Source organism: Nycticebus coucang, chromosome 4 (assembly GCF_027406575.1).
Source record: "Nycticebus coucang isolate mNycCou1 chromosome 4, mNycCou1.pri, whole genome shotgun sequence".
NCBI lineage: Eukaryota > Metazoa > Chordata > Mammalia > Primates > Lorisidae > Nycticebus > Nycticebus coucang.
In genome coordinates this window covers 135,521,782-135,537,014 of record NC_069783.1, presented here as the reverse complement: position 1 = coordinate 135,537,014, position 15,233 = coordinate 135,521,782, and the positions used below count along the sequence as shown (strand labels likewise).

Sequence of the window (15,233 nt, the reverse complement as noted above, 5' to 3'; positions counted from 1 at the left end):
TGCATCTTTATATGTTTAATTTCCTGAGGAGCCTCTACACTGTCTCCACAGGGGCTGCACCAGCAATGACCGAGGGCTGCAATGGCTCTACAATGTTGATTCATTTTTATATAATAGTTGTGGCCTAGGGTTGCATTTCTCTACTGATTTGTGACTTTGAGCATCTTTTTCATGTATGTATTGGCCATTCCCAAATCTCTTCTAAGAGAGAAGAGATTTTTGTAAGCTCCTATGAGAAGGAGTTTTGTAAGCTCCTATGTTCACAACAGACTTGAGGTGACACAAACAGACAAACTAGAGCCTCAGCACAGACTGAGGAGAGGCACTGGGTGCCCAGCACTCTGTGGTGTCAGGAACAAGCAGAAGATGATGCTGGTCAGTGCCATCTACAAGCAGCCTGCTGTGTCCACACAGGGTCTGAGGGAAGACAGCTATTTCTACCACAATCCAGCCCAGCCTGACTCTGGCATGACGGTTGTAACTCCTTTGCAGCTATTTGTAAATGTTAGAAGTTCAAATTACCAACATGATCTAAAATTGCAGCTGGTGGCCTTTCAGCAAATGCCGGAGTTCTTCAGGGCACACAAGAGGGTGGCTGTGGTGACAGCCCAGAGGGAAAGAGAACAACATCCGCCTTGTGGTTATTTCAGCACCCTAATAGGTCAGTGATCACAAAGCTATGGGTGGTCTTGCTTGGCTTAGAGAAATGTCCTCACAGGTCGGGGTCTAAATAATAAGGACAAAACAGATGCTGTGCAGAATTAAGGAAGTCTTAGAGCAGGTCACAGGGCAAGATCCTCTACCTAAAGACAAGGATCTCGAGGGTGACTCTAGAGTATTAGCTGAGGGACTGTTCTTTGTCAGCAAAACTTCACTAAGATCCTCCATCCCCACCTTCTCATGTAATCTCAACACACACTTTTAAATGGAGCCTCCGCATTCCTGCACACAGCATAGCACAAGTCCCTGGGCATCTGTTGACCTCCTGATCCCCATCCCAGAGAAAACACACCTGCCCATAACAGGAAAACTCCAGGGCACATTGGTTTTATACGACCCTGATCTCTGGCTGCAGCTGATTGGACCAAGGATAGACACTTGGCACAAGCTGAGCCAATCATATTTTTTCTTCCATGGATGTAATGAGACACAGACATGTCCTTGAATAGGATGATGCAGGAACTAAGGAGATGAGCCCTCGGGGCTGGGCGAGCAGTGGGTACTGGATTTCATGGGATCCCCTGAAGCTTTCCAACACATTCTCTTCCTGATTCACCTGGAATTAGAGGGCTTCTATTACTACAGTGAAAATGGCCTTGACTACAACCATAGGTATTACAGTTAACATGTCACAAATGGGGCAGCTTCTATAGCTCAGTGGGTAGGGCGCCGGCCCCATATACTGAGGGTGGCGGATTCGAATCCAACCCTGGCCAAACTACAGCAAAAAATAGCCAGGCTTTGTGGCAGGCACCTGTAGTCCCAGCTACTCTGTAGGCTGAGGCAAGAGAATCGCCTAAGTCCAGGAGTTGGAAGTTGCTGTGAGCTGTGACGCCACGACACTCTCCTGAGGGCAATAAAGTGAGACTCTGTCTCAAAAAAAAAAAAAAAAGTTCCAAATGAAGAAACAGAGGCTCAGAGAGATTTTTAAAATGCTCAGTTTGTCTTAGTCAGGACAGCCCAGGTTACGCTGCAGTAACAGGAGTCTGAAATCCCAGTCCCTAAGTACAGGGAAGTTTTGCTTCTCTTGACCATTCCAGGCTGGTGGCTCAGCCTCTAGGTTCCTGCTGTATTGTGACCCTGTATTGAAATGCACAGCTTCACAGATGGCATGGAGGGGAGAGAGGATGCAGGATTGGGACTGGGAGTCAGCCTAGAAGGTGTAGACATCATTTCCACCCACACCCCACTGGCCAAAACCCATGGCCCTCACCTGATGCGAGAGAGGCTGGGAAGGTTGTCTTCCTGTGGGTCCAGGAAGAGAAACCAGTGTGACTGGACTTTACCAGACACCCACAGTTGGGCAGTGGTAGAGGTGGGACCTGGCCTCAGGCTGCCCTGACCCCAGTGCCATGGATCAGCACTGGTGCCAGCTGCACTCTTGGCAGCTTTCCAGGACTCCCTGAGGGCAGAGGGTGCCATTCTCCACTCAGCACCATCTCCACCCTCACCAGCCAGCTGTGCAAGCAACAGGGATATCTGCACCTCAGTGGCAGCACCTTAGTTCTTAAGGGAAACCAGAAGTAGCGTCTCAATGAAAGGGCGGGACCCTTGTGTTTAATTCTTCAGATCTCATCACCAGCCCATGCCTATGCAGCAACTGTTTGATGAGAACAGCTGTGTGAAGGAACAGATGTCTTCTGTGCTCTGTTGCATGTGACACCTGAATTACATCCCTCAGGTGCATGATTATCAAGTGTTTCCTGGGGCTGCCACAATAAGATACTGCAAACTGGATGGCTTAAAACAAGAAAAATGTATTCTCACACAGTTTCAGAGGCTAAAAGTTCAAAATCAAGGTACCAGTAGGGCCACACTCCCTCTAGAGGCTCTAGCAAAGAGTCCTTCCTGGCCTCCTCCAGCTGCTGGTGGCTCCCCTTGGTTTCCTTGGCTTGTAGCCACATCACTCCAGTCTCTGCCTCTATCCTCATGTCCCCTTCTGCTCTGTGTGTGTCTTATGAGGACGTGTTATTGGATTTAGGACCCACCCTAACCTAGGTAATCTAGGATGATTTCATCTCTACTCCCTAAAGCAGTTATATCTACAAAGACTCTTTTTCCAAATCAGGTCACATTCATAGGCCCCAGGGACCTGGATATGGACATGTCCTTTCAGGGGATACCGTTCAACCCCCTATGGGCATCTTGAAATTATTCCCAATTCTGAAGGTAAGGACGAGGGCCCAATCATTCTGGAGACTTGGATGCCGATGGTGCTTAAATGCAGGCATGAGCTTTGCCTCCCTTGCACATGGGTCAGAGCCAGGGCTGCTGGTCTCTTCAAGTCACACTGGAAGGGCACCCAGCAGCAACACACACTGTGGAGAAACTCCTCTGCTACTTGGCTTTGAAATCCTTAGAATTTGGGCTGGGCGCAGTGACTCATGCCTGTAATCCTAGCACTCTGGGAGACCGAGGTCAGTGGATTGCTTGAGCTCAGAGTTCAAGACCAGCCTGATCAAGAGCAAAAACTGTCTTTACTAAAATAGAAAAACTAGCCAGGCATCATGGTGGGCACCGGTAGTCCCAGCTACTCATGAAGCTGAGGCAAGAGGGTCACTTGAGTCCAAAGAGGTTGAGGTTGCTGTGAGCTGTGACACCATGGCACTTTACCAAGGGTGACAAAATGAGACACTGTCTCAAAAAAAAAAAGAAAAAGTCCACAAAATACTTAGAATTTGATTTGAAGCTCTACTGCAGACTTCCAAGTTCTTAACTTGGAAGATGAGGGGTATGGAGCCCCTAAGAGCAAAACACACACCTGAAAGTGGGGGAGGAGAGTGTGGGGCTGCTTCACAAATCCAGCTCATACTGGTGCTGAAAAACTAACAAAATCCCACCAGCCAACCCTGGCTTGGCCAGAGCACACTGCTCTCCTCTGTGATTTGATCCAAGGTAGGAAGGGCCTCCCACCTTTTAGGAGCAGTGTGACAATGTCAGGCCCTGCTGCATTCCTGCAACGTCCCTATGACACTCAGTGGGTGTGATGCCCTCACCTTCATCTGTCCAAGGGTGGCAGCCAAGACACTCCAAGGTCAAGTCCAACTGAGATTCTAAGGACCATCCGAGGAGAACTGCTGACAGTGCTGCTGTTCTCTGGGTCCGTGTGTCTCTCAGAGAAAGAGAGACTCTCACGCGTCAGCTGACTCACGCGTCAGCTGAATGCAGACAAGCAGTAGTTGAAAGCGCTGTGTTAAATGAACCAACAGCTCGAACCAAAGGTACCACACAGAACACACAAAGGCAGAGGAAATGGGTCTTTGTTATTTTGCCCGGTTTCATCATGGCACCAGAGTGGGTGTTATTTCCCTGCAGTGATCTCAGTGATAGGAAAAGGATCCCAGACCCCGCCATGTCTCCCTCAGCACTTTCAGAGTCCAAGGCCAATTGAGCAACAGAAAGGTTAAGAATCAAAGGGTGTGCTGTGAGTCAGAGGACTTTCCAGAGAGGGCCTTCCACAGGTGGAGTTGGGGAGATACTGGCTTTGGGTCTGATTGGTGGACAAAAGCAGATCCAGTGCTCAAGATCAAAGTGTTTCCTTCTGGGAAAACATAGAATGAAAGGGGAGCATTTGCAGGGAAAGAGGCAGGATTTACAGAGACACCTGTTTTCAGTTCCCAAGTGGAAATACATGGTTAGATACATTTTAAAATCTAGAGCTCATAATAGGCCACATTTTCTATCAATGTCTACGTCTGATATAAAACTTGCCATGATCTTGAACTCTGGTCCACAAAGAACCAGAATTAGCTGAGGGAGAAACTGTTTATATAGAGAGCTTAGTGAGAAACACACTTGATTGTGACAAATTGTTATTTCCTTAAATCCTGTTCTTTTGATGAATCCTTTCCCTTATGGCAACTAGATCTCAAAAATTATTAGGTTTTATGAATCCAATACAGGGTTGTGCTTTTATAGGAAACTCTCCATTGGGTACCAATGTAAACCTTCATTTGTGACTCAGATGGTTATGCACAGGGGCCATGGCTGAGCTACTAGTGCTCCCCTTTCTAGCGGAACACAGACAGCCTGGGCGGGTTAGCTCTGCCCAGCAAGACTGGAATGGGACAACAGGTGAGAGAAGCAACACATTAGCTCAGGTTCACATAGCCTCGAGTCAAACCACAGCTCTGTGGGGGCGGCTCCTGTGGCTAAAGGAGTAGGGCGCCGGCCCCATATGAGAGAGGTGGTGGGTTCAAATCCAGCCCCAGCCAAAAACTGCAAAAAACAAAAAACAAAAAAAAAAACCCACAGCTCTGCCAGTCATTGGCTGGAGGCCTGGAGCCCATTGCTTCTCATCTTGGTCCCCCGTCTCATCATGTAGAAAATGGGTTCTTCACAGTATCTAATCCATAAAGTTGTTGTGAGGATCACACAAGCTACCTATAGACACGCGAGCTGTTATCATCACCGTCATCATTTGACACAAAAAAATGAAGACCTTTTCCTAAAAGGAAGAACATGTTTATTTCTCCTCCATCGGCTCAACATACATCTTGCCCACCAGTGACATCATGGAGACAGCATTTTGCTATGTAGCACCAGGCACCGCCACGTTTTTTATTTCTGCTGTCCAGGGACTTCGGACGCACCGCCAGAACAGGGGAGCACAATGAGAGACAAAGGTCCACGTGGAAGACACTCCTTCCGGAGTGGGCGAGGTCAGCCCCTCACTTGGCAGAGTGCTGCTTGTAAACCTCCAGGAACTCCTGCACTTCTCCGGGGACCCCAAGATGAATGGCGCCCTCTGGTGGATGTCAGTGGGAAGGATGTCTAGGACCGCCTCCTTCCCAGTGGTAGCCACGCCCCCCGCCTTCCCCATGATGTAGGCCATGGGGTTACACTCATACAGCAGCCTCAGCTGGAAAACAAGACCAGAGCAGCCGCCTCATACCGGAGGTATTACATAGAGAGGGGACTTGTTCTGTAGCAAAGTAGTGCGGAGCTGGTGGGAGTAACCCATAGTCCCTCTTTCCTACTATGAGGTTGTGAAAGTTCCCTCCCAGCCCAGGTTACTTCTGAAAGGAAACGGTTAGCCCTTTGTTTAAATCCAGCCATTTATCAGGCCAGAACCTGCAGTAGATTACCTGATGCAAATTCGAGACAGACCACCTGGACACAGAATGACATTTTGGCAGAACTGATGAGTCCCTTCTCTTTATAGCATGGACACTGGACTTAATGAGTGACTGTGCGTGTGTGTGTGTGTGTGTGTGTGTGTGTGTGTGTGTGTGTGTGTGTGTGTGTTTTGGATGGAGCTTAGGCTATTCTAAAAGCATCAGAAAAATCCATGGTAGTGTCTGGCTGCAGTCATCTGGAGAGCAGACTGGCTCCTCCCAACAGTATAATATTGTTTGCAACCCTGTATGCATTCCCTTTAAAACTCCCCTAAGGCCCGAGGGCTGGAATTTTGTATGTTGTACATCTTGGCAGTTATATTAAATATTAACTTTTTACCGTTATGCATTTTCATGCAGCCTGCCTACTGAGCGACATTGCAGGTGTTTCCTAACTCTATTTTCATGTAGGTGTCATGGCCAGACTGGAAAATCTGGGGGGGAATAAAGGAGGATCCTTAATATGTGTGTTCAGGAACAGTTTTTGGAGGCATTGAGAAAAGTACGGTAAGGCAGGCTAATCTGATAGTCTGGGGCATGTGAGGTGCTGCGGCAGAAACGGCATTCTAAGTAGATAAGCGTGCCTTAGCAGACTGCACCCCATTCACAGCAAACAGCTCTCACTACATCCAAATATATAGATGTCTAAATATCTTAAGGAGAGTATGGGACTGTCTGTGTCAGCTCTTGCCACTTTTTCTTGGCAGAAGAACATCCAAATAATAAAGTCAACCAGACGAATGATTGTATGGCAATGAGGAATTTGCTTCTCTCATGTTTAAAAAAAAAACAAAGGTGAAAATAAACTAGACACTGTATGGAGGGGGCACACTGCCATCATGGCGGGAGGAAAGCAGGTGCTTCTTACACAGTGTGAGACAGCACAGCCCACCCTGGGGACGCTGTGAGCCCTGGGGCTATGTGGTCAGTGGTAACAGCTCACCTGAAAGCTATAGGTTTACCCAAAGATTTGTTCCTTCCCTAAATGGTTGCATTTCCCAAGTAGCAAATGTCAGCTCATTAGTCATTTCTATTTTATGCTTTTTGAAAGCAACCAAAAAAGACTCCTATTTGGGATACGTATTGGATTCACTGCCTTGGAAATGAGCCTGGGCTGTTTCATTTCCCTTTATGAATGGAATTCACCTTGCCCAAGCCAAACCGCATACGCACTGGAAACTCTCTGGATGCTTAGTCCCCCTCCTGAGCATTAATTCTCTTTCCCATAGCACTGAAAGGACTCTCAGGAGACCTTTTTTATGTTTATTTAGTATCGGGTGGCTTTACCTTTAATCTAGAAAAGAGTACACCACCGACATCCTTAGCAACTTACTAAAGCATAACAACCACCATAACCTTTCTATCTTCCTAAATTAAATCCCTCAGGCTGGAAATGCAATCTACTGCTTGTAAGTCACTCTCCAGGGCATGTGCTTACCTTTCCACTGAGGCTCTTCTTGTTAGCGGGGTACAGAAAGATCCCACCATAGACCAGAGTGCGTTGAACATCGGAACCATGGAGCCCACGTACTGGGCACCATAGGGAGCTGAGTTATCCTGCAAGGTTAAGAACAGCAATGACCAGGGTTGTAGAAAATAAAGAAAGTGAGTTCCCTTTGTGTCCCCTGTGTGTGTTTGATTCCACAGCCATTCACTGGGCACCTTCTGACGTGTGATGCACTAAGTAGAACAATGGAGACAGCTCACCAGAGGTTACATCACCCACAGAAGCCTCAAGGAGAGTGTGGTTGACTCTAGCTCTGGGGTCGGGGCAGGCCTCACAAGAATTGTGCCATTTAGTAGCACTGTAAAGGTCAAGAAGGATTTCTGCCAACCTAGGGAGCGGACACTGCTCAAGTCTAGGCTTAGCAACAAGGAGAGGGGAGTGCTATTGTCACCAGACCTGGCAGAGGAGCCTGCAGGACTAGTGAGGGTGTAGGCAGGGTGGGGGAGGGAAAGTTAAAGGAGCTGATTCAGCTGGAGGAAGAGCCTGGGGCCAGCTCTCAGGGCTTCCAACATCATGAGAACAACAGGAAAACAGTAGGTGCCTGTGGGTTTTAAGAAAGGGTAGGACAGGACTTTATCTCAAAAATTTAATCAGTGTAACCTAATTTTTTATACCCTCAATGAATCCCAAACAATTAAAAAAAAAAATAAAGGGTATGACATCAGCTATTCCCATGCAGAGCCAGCTCTATAATCAGCCATTTCTCCTCTTTAGAGTCACTAATTTGTACCCTCCTTAGGCAGATACTAAGATGGACATTCTCATTCCTGAGGTGACTGATAAAAGCCGTCTTGGACGCTAGGCCAAGATGGACAGATACTGCATGGCTGGTGCTGGGGTGGGAGAACCAGACTTTGAACCATCTGGGACCAGGGACCTGTGAAGATAAAAATGCCTCCTTGCTATACACTCATTCATCTGGGTGAGTTTATCATTCAGATTTTCTTCTGCCAGGAGAAAGTTGCAAGAGCTGACACAGACAGTCCCATTTTGACATGTCAGCGCAAAAGTTTCAGTCCCCAGTGCAGAGATGAGAACTTAATCACAGGCTTGGTGCAGATGAAAATCCAATGGACTTCCATCCCTCTTTTCTTTCACCTCAAAGGTGAATCATGAATCAATGGGTTTCCACATAAATCAAGAAGCCCAAATGAGGTCCAAGGTCCCTTCTCCCCTCAGAGGACACCCCCTCCCTCCAGAGCTGCCCCTGATGCCAGATGTCTGGACACTGCCTCAGCCCCACCCCAGACCCCTCACTTACTGGGGGGAACTTTTTCCTCTTGACATACTCAGTGACAGCAGGGTCAAAGTCCTTGGCGTAGCCTTCGTTCAGGCTGTAGATGTTACCATTCTTTTTGATCTTCACACCCTTGTCCACCAAAATGAACTCTCCAATGGCCTTCAGAGACACAGAAGGGAAGATGACCAGCTGTCTCTCCCAGGCATGGACACATGTGCATTTCACTGTTCACTGTTCTAGGCTGGGGACGTGGCCTTACCTCACCCTGCGGCACGAGTGACTTCTGCCAAATTCTCCAAGAATTGCAAATGGGGGAGGGAGAGAGAAAGTTGTGAGAACAAGTGACAAGGAAATGGAGAGGGAGAGGGTGCTGCAGAAGACATCGGGTGATAAAAGAGCCTTTGACTTTGCAAGCGAGTTCAGTAAATCAAGAAAGAAACCACGCAGAAATAGGGAGTGCAAAACTGCAAAAGCCGCGAGAATAAGGCCTGTGTGCCCAGAGCGATGGAGGATGTGCGAGTCGGTCCGAAAATAGGCCGCAAGTTGGGCCGGACAGCAGGTGGCTGTGGGAGAGACGGGCCACTGACTGCAGGACCAGCCTCCGAGTGACACGGGCGCCTAGGGCTTTTCTCAGCTTTACATTTCTATCCTGAGGCAAGTGTTCCCTTCTGTGCATTGCAATAGAACAAAGAAGAACCCAGAGTTTGGGTCCCAGCACGTTTAGCTTCAGACCTGGGCTCAGTGACCTGCAGTTTTCTCGGCGCGCCTCCTCCCCCCACGGAGCCCCAGCGCTCAACTTGTGTGGTTGGGGTCTGGGTCAGAGGTTTAGATTTGGGAAAAAATGCTACATGACTGCAGCTCATCTGGATTAAGGACTGTTCTTCGCCATGTCAGTAGATTTCAGAGTCCACGCTTTTGCTACAGGGGTGAAATGTAAACTTCTGAAATAATGTCTCCCGCAGCTCCCGGGTGGACTGGACTAAGGATTCTCGTGGGCCCCTGTGTGTCGCTGGTAAGATGTCCAGCGGGGCTCCTAGTGTGAGAGCTGAGAGGAAAGGGGGACCCAGCCACATCTCCCCCGGCCATTTATTCCCACGGCCCAGACTGGTTCCTGCCCATATGCGGTATGCCAAAACCAGAAAGTAGCCATCTCACAACCGGGGCTGGTGCAGAGCCCGGGGAGCTGTCCAGACGCGCGGTCCCGGTACCCCGACCAGAGTCCCAGGTGTGAAGGAGAGAAGCCCTCCTGCTTATGGAGGCGAGAAGTAACTGCTCTTGGCGACTTAAAGCCCTGTAGAGACGCAAGTAGAGCGGCGGTGCTGGTTTCAGCAGAAACCATCAGCCTGTCCGTGCAGCCCAAACGAAGACGAAGCACTTGGCCTCTCCTGGGAGAGCCTGGCCTCTCCCAGCAGCAGCGAGCAGGGGGTGCCGGAGGGACACCAACAGGCCTGCACTGCTCTCGGAGGGCAAAGACCACCAAACACACGGAAACTTACTCCAAGATACGGCCTGCAATCTGCAAACGAGAAGAGATTTCATTTTCCCTACACATTCATCAACTAAAGGTAGCAGAGAAAGCACCAGAAGAATGTCTGGGGTGGCAGGAAATGCCTGGCGAGGCACAAATCAGCAAACAAAAGAGGAGCCTGAACCTGCGTGCTGGCCTCAGATGAAACTTTGCTCTGGATCTGCCATCATTTCCCCTGAGGTCACCCCATTTGGAGACTTTAACTGGTGCTCTGACTCTACCCTGGTTTTATTTATTGAGCACCCCAGGCTTCCAGGCAGGGGAGCGTCCAGCTGCGTAAGAGTGTCTGGGACTAAGGTCGCCTGTGTGCCACCTTTGACCTGCCCCACCTGCTGCTCACACCCAGGCCTTACCGAATCAGCCCATCACTCACAGGGGTCCCGCTGGCTGCACCTTGCTCTCAGTTTGTCAGCCAAAAGCACCGTATGCATGGGGTGCCACATTAATGCCACCTGACAATACTGCTAACATTTAAAAAAGGGCATAAATCTAATTCATTTCCCCCAAAACACATAATGAAGGTGCCAACACATTAAAGATTATTCTCTGGAGTCTGTGTTTCAATGGTGGGCTGCTGTGAGCTGTGAGGTGACGGTACTCTACTGAGGGTGACAAAAAAAAAAAAAAAAAAGAACTTTTTACTCATGTAAAAGAATCACAAAAGCTACTTCTCTCCTCCCCCACTGCTCATTCCTTCTCCTCATGGTTTTCATCTGGGTGGTTGATTAGTTAACTGGTTGGGTTGAGTTGAGTCATTTGATTTAGTTTGGTTTATACTCAACAGTTAGTGCACTGCAGCTAAATAGACTCTCACAAGATCAAAGCTTTGAGTTGTTTTCCCTAACCCTAAATTTGCCAATGCACAGTCTTGAAAAAATAAAACTAATGTATGAACCACTTGTCCAAGGGTCATTTTAATAACTATTAGCTTCCCCACTGGGCATCTAGCTATCCTCTCCCTATACTGCAGGCTTTGGGTAACCAATTCTCCACCAAGAAAAGTGTCCCAGAGTTTCCCAACCATTCATGCCTGCCTGTGGTGAAGGTGCAAAAGTAAACAGCCTTTCCGTGAAATGAAGTCACAAAATGCTCTTATACCCCCTTGTATGGGAATAAGAAATAGTAACACTATCTATAACCCACACACGCAGAAGAAAGAGAAAATACGCCAAGATGCGGGGGCTCATGCCTGTAATCCTGGCACTCTGAGACGCCTGAGGAAGGAGGGTCGCTTGAGGTCAGGAATTTGAGACCAATCTGAATAAGAGTGAGATCCCATCTCTACTAAAAATAGAAAATATTAACTGAGCAGGGTGATGCACACCTGTGGTCCCAGCTATACATGGCAGGTTGAGGTGTCAGGATTGCTCGAGCCCAGGAATTTGAAGTTGCAATGAGCTATGATGATACCACTCTACTGTGGCGACAGAGTACTCTGTCTCAAAACAAAAATAAAAACAGAAAGTAATTTCATTGAATAGTGGATTTGGAGGAATTCTTCTCTAGCCAGGCCCCCTTTCTAATTGTATGAAGTCCTTCCTCTAAACCCTAAGCAATGAGGCTTTTCCTCCAGGGGAATCTATTCCATTCTTTTGTACAAGGCCAGGGATCAATGAGCACAAAGCATTTGGCAACATTAGAAAGTCTCTGGACCCTACCTTTCTATATGACCTGCTTAGGTATTAGTCTCTGCTTTATTTCACCCCATAGGGAATACTGAGAAGATACGGGGGGTTCCAGAGGCTTGAGGTTTGGAAGAGAAAGAAGGCCTGGGGGCCATGAGCAAACACTCATGTCACCAAAGACCTTTCCTCACAGAGGCAACCAAACACTCCTTTTGAAAGTCTGCTTTTAGTTGTGGGGACGGGATATTTTTAAAGAATATCTCAAATTAGCACATGTCTGGTAGGGGGTGACCAAGCTAGAGAGAAGTCTAAAAGTCATCTCCCATAAAAGATGTTCAGCTTAAAGAAGGCACTAGGATTTACTCCCTTCATTGGATGCCAACCGAGCCAGAGTAAAAGTTACTGTTCTGTTGTTTCCCAGGGACAGCAGACTTGAAACATTCCAGGGGTAGGGAGGGGTTTATTATCATACAATTTGGTTTCTGGCCTGAATTTTCTCACCAGCTGTCTCCAAAAATGGCTGTAGTCTTGTCAGGGCCATGACGATTTCCTTCCCACAACAATTATATGACTCGGTGACAAGTAAGTGTTTCAAAATGATGACAGCCTGAAGGGGTTGCACTCAGTTTCCAGAGAAGTCCCTTTTCCGACCATATAAAGCTCAACAAACCCACAGCGATCGCCTGATCAGGACATTGCCTGATAACAGCCTTCAAATAAGAAGGCCGCTCCATCTATGAGGATAGTGCTTTGCTGGGGGCACAAAAGAACTTCCACAATAGTGAGTTGGATCAAAGAGATGACAGCTGATCTCTACCCAAAGTTCTCAGCATCCTTATGGGTCTAGGGCAACTGTGATACTTAACCTAAGTCCATGACTTCCTGCTCAGTGACAACCCCAGCCAAGCAAGATGTCCACCAACACAAGGGTATGCCTCCCACGCAGATGCCACCTCCGCTGGTCCAGGCTTCCAAACATGCACATTCAGGAGGCCCATTGTCCTCATCAGGCATTTCCCACAAATTCAAACATCACACTGTCCCGTGGTGTCAGCACCAATCAGGCTTCATTGGGGACATGTCCAAGAACAGGATCGGCAAGGCTCGTGGCTCTTCCACCTCTCGTGCACCTCACAAGGAGCACAGGAGGGCTGGGCCAGGCTGTCAGGTGGACCTGGGGTTACATTCCAGGATAAGCATCCTTTGAAGGTCTGTCTTTTATTACACTGGGCAGGTGAGAGGGAATAAGAGGAGATGTGAAGAGGAGAGAGTCAGCAGCTGCCCAGGGGAGAGGCACAGCTGACACTGGGTCAATGGGATGAGGTCACTGAGGGAGGAGCAGAGGTCAATCCAGATTAGCCCAGGCTATGACACCATGAAACAGACCTTCGAGTCACTCAGAGATCGTGCTGCTCACAATCACTGTCATTTGAAGCCAGTATCCTGGAGCCCCCATCCTGGACTAGGGGATGACAGAGGAGAGGAAGTTGTTCCTGCTGAGCTGATTCCAACCCCCCTCCTGTGCAGAGAGCAGGATTTTGAGGGGATGCCAGGCCAGGGAAGGTGTCTCCAGAGTTACTTCCAGACACACCAGGATGGGGATTCAGCTCTCCTATGTAACTCTGATCCCCCATCATGCATTCTTGAGAGTGGATCTTTTTTTATTTTAGTGTCTTTAATCCTTGAGTGTCTCCCACCACTTTGAAGTCTTGGCAAGAGAAACAGATGACCTTGAGATGGAGAGGTTGTTATTACAGGACCTAACTCGGTGGGGGAAGAAGACCGATACTGGTGTCCTGTGCACACTGGGGGGGGGGGGTCACAGACACACTCACATCTCACTGTGCAAAAAATTCCGTGTTCCCAGCACCCCTTGAGGCACTGAGACCTATTTATTCTGAGCCTTAGGAGGAAGGAATAGCTCCCAGCACAGGGTGGAATGATCAGGAGCAAGGAAAGGTGACCTCCATCCTGGAGCTGGTGAATGGATCTTGGCCTGGGTTTCAGGATCTGGTGACTGGCCATGGTCACTCAGCCCACCCAGGTATTAGAGCCAGAGTCACACTTTGGGCTGCACATATGGCAGGATGTGAATGTCCCCTCCAAAAGTCACGTTGAAACTGAATTATCACTGTAATAGTATCCAGAGCTGTGGCCTTTAAAGTAATGATGTCACCAGGGCTCTGTCTTCATGAATGGATCAGTGCCATCATGTTGAACTCAGGTGGTTGTTGCAGAAGTAGGATTCTGATGAAAGGATCAAGTTCAACCAGATTCTCTCTCTCCTCCACTCTTGCTCACCTGTTAACCATGGGACAATGTAACAGGAAGGCCCTTAACAGATGCCAGCATCACGCCCTGGGACTTTCCAGACTCTGAACTCTGAACTGAATAAACATTTACTCATTATAAATAGCCCAATTATTGGTATTTTTTTTTATAACAAATGAAAGAGAACTGAGACAGCGTGTGTGGGCTCAACCATGTCCTTACTCAACCATAACCACCCTGGAGGGAATCTGTGCTCTGAAAACTGATTTACTGGCCAGGCATAGCGGCTCACAATGGTAATCCTAGCTCTATGGGAGGTGGAGGAGGGTGGATTGCTGGAGCTCAGGAGTTTGAGAGAATCACTTGAGCCCCAAGAGTTTGAATTTGCTGTGAGCTATAATGCTATAATACCACTTATTGGGCTATTTATAAATAGCTCTGTCTACCCAGGGCAACGGAGTGAGACTCTGTCTCAAAAAAAAAAAAAAATGATTTACTCAACATGTAGACATAATAAATGTGTGAAGATAATAACAGTAGATAAAATTGACATTTTATGGCAATAACAATAACAAGAAAACTTCACAATTCCACAAGTGCAATTCCTAGAAAACTAACCCTTAGCTTGATTCAGCCCCAGGCAGGGAGGGCATCAGTGTCTGCACCAGGCAGGGAGAACACAGGGGAGGTTTTCTGTCACTTCCCCCTGGGTCTGGAGCACTGTGTACTTGCCACTGTTGGTGTGTAATGTGCCGCAGTAATAGTCAGCCTCGTCCTCTGCCTGTAGCCCGGAGATGTACAGGATCCCTGCATTGGCCGAGGCATCTTTGGATCCAGAGAAGCAGCTGGAAACCCCAGAGCCCTGATGCTTATCTGAGTCAGACTTGAATTTCAGGAGATACCGGGGAGGGCTCCCTGGCTTCTGCTGGTACCAGGACATGTGATAGCCACCAACAACAAAGCCGCTGCTCAGGGTGCAGGTGAGTCTGGCTGATGCTCCAAGAGTGGCAGAGAGTGGCTCAGGGTGGCTGAGTCAGCACAGGCTGGGAGAGGGAACCTGTAAACACGGATGTTCATGGTTGAGAAACCAGGGAGAAAAGGGGAGCTGCGTAGAGACATGAGACAGAGGGCACTGACTGGGCCAGGGGGCTGCTCCAGGACGTGGAGGCCCATCCCTGCCTGGGAAGTAGCAGAGTAGAAGGAGGAGGAGAGGGGCCCAGGCCAT

General features: G+C 48.4%; 1 long non-coding RNA gene and 1 gene segment (V, D, J or C); both read right to left on the bottom strand.

Annotated features, from left to right (window-relative positions):
- Window positions 1-15,233, bottom strand: part of LOC128584904 (probable non-functional immunoglobulin lambda variable 1-50) — a 685,263-nt gene that overhangs the window by 644,670 nt on the left and 25,360 nt on the right.
- Window positions 5,192-13,939, bottom strand: LOC128584950 (uncharacterized). 2 transcript variants are annotated; one of them, XR_008379769.1, is made up of 4 exons: window positions 8,844-13,939; window positions 8,606-8,743; window positions 7,276-7,394; window positions 5,192-5,581 (listed from the first exon to the last, which is right to left on the bottom strand). It is a non-coding gene; the product is annotated as an uncharacterized LOC128584950 (long non-coding RNA). The 2 variants fall into 2 exon arrangements; XR_008379770.1 differs by having other exon boundaries at window positions 5,192-5,467.